At 42.1% G+C, this 9,584-nt stretch overlaps 1 non-coding gene and 1 pseudogene across 1 annotated transcript; both read right to left on the bottom strand.

The window, feature by feature from the left end:
- Positions 1-385: 385 nt before the first annotated feature.
- LOC138668042 (U2 spliceosomal RNA) lies at positions 386-586 on the bottom strand (annotated as a pseudogene).
- Positions 587-6,970: 6,384 nt separating this feature from the next.
- LOC138668101 (U2 spliceosomal RNA) lies at positions 6,971-7,157 on the bottom strand. The gene has a single exon (XR_011319081.1). It is a non-coding gene; the product is annotated as a U2 spliceosomal RNA (small nuclear RNA).
- Between the last annotated feature and the right edge of the window lie 2,427 nt (positions 7,158-9,584).

Below are 9,584 nucleotides of genomic sequence, written 5' to 3'. Positions count from 1 at the left end.
ATTTAAACACTTCATGCTGACAGACAGCAGGCAGGGGCCTAATTTTGTAGATGGCACAATATATTAGCAACACTGTTACAAAGGCCTCATTCGGGCCTACATCTTAACACACCTGTTGCAACCAGCAAAGATTGCTTGATTGCTTGATTGATTGCTTGATTGATTGATTGATTGATTGCATATTGGATGCAATCCAATGCTGAACATGCACAGGTGAAAGCAAGGCACAGGAAATGTTGCAAACGGTCCAGTGAAATTGAGCAAATTGCTACATTTGCCACCTGAAACGTGCTTCTTTGACCCTGAAAAGAATTCTCACAAAGTGTTAAATGACAACTTGCTGGGCTGATTTCAATTCAATCTGTTTTTGGAAACCGGATCAGAGAAGGGGTGCACTGTTCCCGGAGATACTGCAATAACGGGTCAATGCGTGGAGTGGACAGAGCAAGCTCCATTTCCAGCTCCCTGTTCTAAAAATCCATTTAATATATGGTCCCCAAATAGGGGACGTATCAGATATTAAACTGATAAGAACAGATAAGGTTTCAACAAAATTTTATTTAGTCATAAGACATAGAACAACAAGAAAAAAATGAAACCTTTTGTGCAAAAGAAACATAAACAATTACAATAATAAAATACAACAACATGAAACAACTTAATATAAAACAGTATTCCACATATAAAAACACCATCTACGATTCGCTTCCTTCTTCCCCACATCTTTAACATCCTTTAAGAAATAAATAAACATTTCACTAAAAGCCAATTTAATACAATCATTTACAGAGATAAAATCACGGTTAAAAAGTAAAATGTTTCTCGCTTTCCAGATTGCATTTTTGGCACAGTTTATTATACACCAGCATACTTTGAACTGGTGTGTAGTGGGGCAATTAAAAAGTCCATATAAAACATACTCATAGCTAAAATCTTTAAGACCACAAACCCATTTTAAAAGTATCCCCAATCTCCCCCAAAGTTCTTGTGCAAAACAGCAGTTCCAGAAAAGGTGCAAAACAGTCTCATCCTCTCGGCAAGAGTCTCTTGGGCACTTTGCCCGCGCCACCAGGCCTCTCCTGTGCTGGAAGTCTCTGGTTGGGAGGCACTGGTGGGCAGCCATCCATGCGATGTCTTTGTGAATGTTGGCCAAGAATTTCCCAAAAACGTTCCTCCACACACGCTTGGATCTACTCCAGGAGAAGTTGCTCACAGGGGACACTCCTTCTTCTCTTCTCAGATGAACCATCAATTTTTTTCTGTCCAGAAGGAGATCGGCATCCAAGTCCTTTAATTTATGAGTCCTTATCACCTTTTCTAAAACAATAAAATGCTTGGGCGGGCATAATAAAATGGGTGCTGATAAACATGGCCTGAACCATTTTTTAAAGATAAAACCGCAAGTATATTTTAAAAACAGACTAAAAGTAGAATTAGTGTTAAAAACTTTAAAACAAAAACAAAAGAAATTTACATATAAATACAAATGCAAGTCAGGGACATCTTTTCCTCCATTTGTTGTTTCTTGTACATTTCCGTTCGCCTCAGCTTTTCCATTTTTGATCCCCAAATGAACATAAAAATACATCGAGTTAGTTTTTTTAGTATCAACTCAGAAGGAGGATATACCATGGCAACATAAAGCATCATAGGCAATAAAACAGATTTAATAATTAAAAATTTTCCCTTCAATCGACAAGCATCTCAAATTCCAGAAGGAGAGCTTTTTCACCATTTTATGCTGTACCTCCTCCCAGCTCACGTGTCCATCATTTTTAGCATCAAATACTATACCCAAAATTTTTACCTCGTCGTGCCTCAATTTTACTGCTGGTAGGTCATTTGTATCCCAGGAACCCAAAATCAAACATTCAGTTTTATTAAAATTCATTTTAAAACCTGAAGCCTGACTAAAAAAATTGGTGCACATTACCACTCTCCGGAGTGAAGCAGGATCTGTACAGATGGCAGTAACATCATCCATGTAGGCAAATACTTTGACTTGGGCCCCTCCTCCACCCGGAATAGGAACCCCTCGGACCACTTTATCTCTCCGGATAATACACAGCAGGGGTTCCATAGCACAAATAAAAAGAATTGGGGATAATGGACACCCCTGCTTCACTCCGGATTCCAACGGGATAAAATCTGTTAAAAAACCATTGACAGAAATTTGAGAAAACACATTATTATATAAAATCATAATACGAGATAAAAACATGTCGGGGATCGCCATTTGTTTTAAAACTTTAAAAAGATACTCATGCGAGACCCTGTCAAACGCCTTTTCAAAGTCCAGCGCCAACAGGGCCAGGCTCTGACTTCTATCCCTAGAGTACCATATTGCATCTCTAATAACATTTAAAATCTCAGCAATATTCCTCCCTGGTACTCCACATACTTGTTCGGGTTGTATCAATTTATTAATCACAGTTTTAAAACGACAAGCAATAATTTTAGCTAAAACTTTATAGTCCATGTTGAGGAGGGTGATAGGCCTCCAATTCCTGAGGTCATCACGAGCGCCCTTTTTCTTATAAATTAAGGACACTATCCCCCTCCTCCATGACTTAGGCAGCTCTGAACACATAAAAACCTCTTTAAAAAGTGCTAAAAGATCCTCCTTTAAAACATCCCAAAAAGTCAAATAAAATTCAACAGGTAGACCATCTGCTCCTGGGGCTTTCCCTTTTGAAAAACTTTTAAAAACACTAAAAAGTTCTTCCATGCTAAGATCTTCTATTAAAAACCCCTGGTCTACAGAACTTAACTTAAAATCCAGGATATTAAGAGCATCTTGTAAAAAAACATTATTTACACTTTTTTTACTAAAAAGGTCTCTATAAAAATTAAAAGCCACCTTCTTCATACCTTCCACAGTTGTTTCTCCATCAAGACAGGTGATCGTCTCCTTTTTCTCCATCACTTTTTAAAAAAAGAAACGTGTACACTTCTCACCTTCTTCTAAATGTTTCACTTTGGAATTAAAAATTATTTCTTTACCTTTTTGATCAAGGCACAATTGTATTTCAGTTTTTAGGCTTGCAATATCATCTTCCACCTCTAGTCCTATCTCTTTAAATTTATGGAGAGTTTGCAGTCTCATATTTAAATTTACATAAATCTGCTTTTTCCGCCGCGCCTTCCTCTTTCCAGCCCTGATAAAAAAAAACCTTATTTTATCTTTGATCACTTCCCACCAGGATAGGATTTTAATATATGGAGGCCTTAACTGTCTCCATTCCTGGTAGGCATTACAGAAGTCTGACCTCACCTGAGGGTCTTCCAGCAAATGGACCCCCAGACGCCACAAACCTCTATTTATCCTCAGCTCTCCTTGATACTCTATCTTTACGCTTAACATTTTATGATCAGAGAATAAATTAGGCATTAAAACAAATTGTACAGGGCTAAAATCCTCAGATAAAAACATAAAATCGATCCTGGAAGCCACTCCCCGACCGGACCATGTAAATCCTGGGTCCGTCGGCGAAAGCGACCTCCAGGCATCGCATAACTTAAAATCAGTCTGCAAGCTATTTAGTAAAAACACGACTTATCTAACTTACGGATTGGGTCACCCCCTCCTCGGCGCTCATTCACATTCAGGCAATTAAAGTCCCCAGCTACCAAGAGAGGAGATGACCCTACACAGAATACCGGTAGAATTTCAAACAAACGTATACGCTCCTGTTTATCTGGTGGAGCGTACACATTAATGACACGGAAATTAAAATTATTAAAACACAAATGCACTAGGATAGCTCTGCCGGGTACAATCTCAGTAACAGAGGAGATGATGATGTTATTACCTCGGCAGAGCAGACCCACACCAGCAGACTTGTTTTCGTTCGAGCCCGACCATACAGAGGGCCCTAGTTTCCAGTCCTTTTTTATCTCGTTATACCGGATTCCATGCTGCAGACCACACTCCTGTAAAAAACATATATCAAAGTCTAATGTTTCAAAAAAATCAAAAAGAGCAGCCCTGCGGACAGGGCTCTTTAGAGATCTCACATTAAGTGAGAGACACCTCATGGATGGCATTTATGTCATGAGGGAGGAGAGATATCCTCAATGACTTCCATAAACTCCTCAATCACATCTGGCAGTGTGGAAAAAGAGTCAATGTTCTGGGGATCCGAGGAACCCGGTAATGGATACCCAGAAGAGTCCGTGTTCAGCCACATGTCTCCGCTGGGAAAACACACATCCGGAGACTCTGGATTGGCCTCCAGAAGAGTATCCCCTCGCAGCTTCTTTCCAGAAGGCTCAGGCAGCTCACTCGTACAGTCGTCCTCTGTGATAGCTACATGGCCTCTTACTTCCTGGGGGGCCTCCGGATCTGGCACAATGACCTCATCCACACCATCACCTGTAGGAGAAAAAACTGCGGTCTGCTGGCTCGAGTCCCTGGGAATGACTGGGGTCTTCGCCACAGTGCCCCCCACCGCCAACATAGTGGGGGCGCTCTGCTCCAACACACCAGCCTCATTCGAGACCTTCGACACAAGGGTTACCCCCCCAACGGGAGAGTCCCCCTGCTCCAGTCTCTGGGTGGTCCGCCCTCCGCCCTTTTTCCGGGACTTCGACACAGGAGGGCCTCCCTGAGGGCCACCACACTCCTGCTCCGTCCCCACCTTCTCCTCTGTGCCCTTGGCCTTCTCAGCCGCCTCCCCTGCTGTAGGAACAGTGGGACTTGGCTCAGGCCTTACTCCGGTCTCCGGGATACTCAGCTCAGCATGGACCGGGACAATAGCTGGTTCCTGCCTTGGCACGGGTCTCTCAGCCGCCTCTGCATACGTACGGACTTTAGTCCTATGTGGGCATCCTCGGAACATATGTCCAACCTCCCCGCATAGGTTACAAGCCTTCTTTTGAGGGCAATCCTTCATGAAGTGTCCGAATTGACCACAATTGCTGCAGCGGAATGCCCTTCTTTCCACACAATTCCCTTGGGTATGCCCCATCTTGCCACAGTTCCTGCAATACATAGGCATACCTGTGTAGAATAAGTAGCCACGGCTCTTCCCAATGTTGATGGTAGAGGGGGGATGTTCTGTTCCTCCAAAGCCCTCCGGATTTTTCTTCAGCCGCACCAGGAATTTCCGCTTGCCACACCAGAAACCAACGGCGTTTTTAACATTCCCTTGAAAGGTTACTTCATCGCAATAGCGACGCAAACAGGTTAAAATGTCCAGTACTTCCACAAAAGGATTTGGAAAGAAAACAATCATTTGTACCTCCTCTTGGACGAAAAGCAGGGAGAAGACCAGGCCCTCCAGTTCATCAGCAAAGATGTTGTCATTCACCTTTTGGACCAACTGCTGACAACAACCATGGCTCCTAAAGGTAATAGTATAAGTACCTTTCTGCTCATTGTCCTGAAAACAGAAGATGTCCTCTCTGCCGAACTCCAGGATCCCAAGAAGGACGGTGTTGCAAACGTAGCGGATTTCTTTCTCCTTCCGGAATCTCTCCAAGACCTCGATACGGACCGTGTTCCTCATCCGGGGTTCACCCGATGCAAAGGTAAGTGCAGCCGGCATCCTTCCGAGAAAGAACTCCAGCTGTAAACACAAAAAAAGGCTAGCGCCCTTTTAAGGCGATCGCAACTCGTTGCTCCGGACTAATCCTCTCTCCCTATAGCAGCAGGGGGGTGAAGCCCCTCCGAAGAGGAGCGATCCCCCCAGGCCGAGAGAGAGGGTACCGAAAGCACCCGACCTGACTACAATCTCACAGTTAAACTGATCGATCGCAGCCAAAAGGCCGAGAAGCCATAGCCTGAAATGGTTTGCCACTCCGGACGCCCCATGGCCTACAACCAGGACCCACTGTGGAGAGAGCCCAAAAGATGATTGCCCAGGGGAAGACATTTTTTTTCTAAACTCTGGATGCCTTCTCAAATGGCAGTTCTGGTGTGTGTGGGGGTGTGTGGGGTGTGTGTGTGGGTGTGTGGGGGTGTGTTCAAGTTGGGCCCAACGCGTTTTTAAAAAATCTGCCTAACTCCGCCTAATCTGCATAACTCCGCCTGATCTGCATAACTCCGCCCATCTGAACACACCCTCCATCCCTTTGGCGCTCCAGAGTGCAACTATTAGTGCAAGTCTGCAAATTGCCCCTTTAAAAAAAAGACAATCCCCCTACCATGTGGTCTGCTGCTGTTCCAGCAGCAGACTGAAGACGGCGCCATTTTTCTCTGCCTTAGATAGGTCCAGAGCCCATTGTGACACGTGAGAGTTCCGGAGTCAATGGCTGAAGGCCCCATTGTGACAGCAGCAGCAGGTGAAGGTTCCGTGCACAGATTCTATCTACTGCAGGCAGGCAGGCAGGCAGGCAGCAGCGCACCTAGTTGGTCAAAAGCATTAGAATACTACTCACACAGTACAAGACAAAATAGACAAGACTAGCACATTCAAGATCATCCATCACAGACACCATTTTTCCTTCTTTATTGAAATACATATCATACACCACAGAATTAAAAGTCAGTAGTGGTCCACAAGAGGGAGCCAATGTTTTACAAAGGAATTTGTGCATGCGGTCACAAATGTAGTATGTATGGCCGAACTACTCGTAGGATACTTCAATTTAAACACTTCATGCTGACAGACAGCAGGCAGGGGCCTAATTTTGTAGATGGCACAATATATTAGCAACACTGTTACAAAGGCCTCATTCGGGCCTACATCTTAACACACCTGTTGCAACCAGCAAAGATTGCTTGATTGCTTGATTGATTGCTTGATTGATTGATTGATTGCATATTGGATGCAATCCAATGCTGAACATGCACAGGTGAAAGCAAGGCACAGGAAATGTTGCAAACGGTCCAGTGAAATTGAGCAAATTGCTACATTTGCCACCTGAAACGTGCTTCTTTGACCCTGAAAAGAATTCTCACAAAGTGTTAAATGACAACTTGCTGGGCTGATTTCAATTCAATCTGTTTTTGGAAACCGGATCAGAGAAGGGGTGCACTGTTCCCGGAGATACTGCAATAACGGGTCAATGCGTGGAGTGGACAGAGCAAGCTCCATTTCCAGCTCCCTGTTCTAAAAATCCATTTAATATATGGTCCCCAAATAGGGGACGTATCAGATATTAAACTGATAAGAACAGATTTTTTTTTTTTTTTCACTTTTCAAATTAGCTTTATTTAAATCAGACATACATCATAAATTTCAAACAAATCAAAGACTTGAATAAAATATGACATAAAAACAAATACAAATCTGATTTTAAAACGGTAAAAAAAACATAAAACAGTACAATACATATGCATATAAAACTGTGTTCTTTTCTTTTGCTGAGACACATTTACAATTCTTTCAGATTTTTAAAACCATTGTTGTTAAAATAATCCAAGTACAATAAAAATTCACACTTGAATAAAACATGGCTTAAAACAAAATCTGATTAAAAATACAATTAAGAACACAAATTAAAACAATTAATATGCATATAATTTACATATGTAAATACATGTTCCAAATTTGTAAACACCATAATTTTTTTGCTTCTTTAACTCCCATTTTTTTACAATCTCGCAGGTAGTATGTATACATCTCACATAGTGCCAACCCAATGCAGTCATTTACAGAAATAAAATCACGCTTAAACAGGAATATATTTCGTACTTTCCATAGGGATTCTTTAAAACAATTGATCATTAGCCATGCCACTCGTGCTTGTTTCATGGTAGGGCAGGTAATGATACCATAAATACCTGTGTCGCAGGTTAGGGAATGTATCCCACATATCCATTTTAATAGGGTGCCCACTGTTTGCCAGAGCTCCTGAGCATAGGAACATTCCCAAAATAAGTGGAAGACTGACTCGTCTGGCGCACACCTGTCTCTAGGGCATCTGGCACTGGCAACCAAACCCCTATGGTGCTGGAAGGCCCTTGTTGGGAGGCATTGATGGACTACCTGCCAAGCCAGATCCTTTTGGGAATTACTAAGGGCTGGACAGGCAACATTATTCCATACTATCCTGCTTTTGGAAATGGAAAAATTGGACACGTCCTGCATCTCTTCATGACCCTTGCAAATAATTGTCAGTTTCCGCTGGTCAAGAAGAAACTGACGGTCAACATGAGCTAAATCATACTCAGAAATTGTGCTTTCCAGGACTCTGTATTGTTCGGGAGGTGATAGGAGAAAAGGAGAGTTAGCGTTCATGCTGAAATCTAGCTTCCTGAAAGTGAATCCTGTTGCATACCTCAGGAAACACGAGAAAGCCCCAACATTGTACAAATTTTTATAACAAAATACAAAAAACTTTATAAAAATGAACAGTTTTAGGTTGGGAAACGCCTTACCACCATTCTTTTTACTTTTACAAACCACCTCCCTCCTTAATTTTTCCATATTGGACCCCCAAAGAAAGTAAAACATGGGTTTCATAAGCTTTTTTAGGTAAAAGGAGTTTGGAGGGAAGACCATGGCGGCATACAAAATGATGGGAAGCAATATCATCTTGATCACCAGGATCTTACCCTCCATTGACATTTTGCGGATTTGCCACAGGGAAATCTTTTGGTGCAATTTATTAAGTACCAGGTCCCAGTTTTCCTTACCATCATTTGCCTGATTGAACAAGATGCCTAGAATCTTAATTCCAACTGATTGTGTTGGGACCCGGGGGAGGTCTGATTCCCATTGGCCCATTATAAAACAGTCACATTTATTTATGTTTAGCTTAAAACCAGAACCCGCACTAAAAATTCCCGTGATTAAAATTGCTCTATTAATGGATGCAGAGCTGGTGCCATACACTGATACATCATCCATATAACCCAGAGCCTTAACTTGCTGCCACCCCCACCTGGAATAAAAATCCCTCTGATCACTTTGTCCTGACGCAGCAGGCACAACAGTGGCTCAATAGAACAGACGAATAAAAGTGGGGACATGGGACAGCCTTGTTTTACTCCAGAATGGAGTGCCACCTCTTTAGTTAAAAACCCATTAATTAAAACCTGTGCAAATGACTGTTTGTATAAAAGCGATATTTTCTGGATAAAAGACATAGGGAACCCCATCCTTTCTAAAACTTTAAAAAGATAAAAGTGGGAGACCCTATCAAAGGCCTTCATAAAATCCAAGGATAAAATCGCTAATGGTTGTATTCTCTCCTTCTGGTACCAGATCAGATCCCGAATTAAATTAAGGTGCTCCCAGATTGATCTCCCGGGGACCCCACATACCTGATCAGGATGGATCACATTTTTTATAACAACCTTTAGACGACCAGAAATAATTTTTGCAAGGATTTTATAATCAGTATTTAATAGTGAAATGGGCCTCCAATTTTCCAGTTTTGTTCTATCGCCTTTTTTAAAAATGAGGGTGATCATGCTTTTACGCCATGAGTACGGTAAAGAGTCGGCCATAAAAGCTTCACTAACCACTTGTAAAAAATCAGTTTTAATAGTATCCCAAAAACAAATATAAAATTCAATAGGGAGGCCGTCTGATCCAGGAGCCTTGCCATTAGCAAAACTCTTTAGGGCCGCTTCAACTTCAGTTGTTAAAACATTGTTTTCTAAAAACTCCTGGTCCTCCTTATTTAAAAAC

Source organism: Ranitomeya imitator, chromosome 2 (assembly GCF_032444005.1).
Source record: "Ranitomeya imitator isolate aRanImi1 chromosome 2, aRanImi1.pri, whole genome shotgun sequence".
In the NCBI taxonomy this organism is placed as follows: domain Eukaryota; kingdom Metazoa; phylum Chordata; class Amphibia; order Anura; family Dendrobatidae; genus Ranitomeya; species Ranitomeya imitator.
Note: the sequence above shows the minus strand (reverse complement) of the source record. Positions and strands in the feature narration are given on the sequence as shown.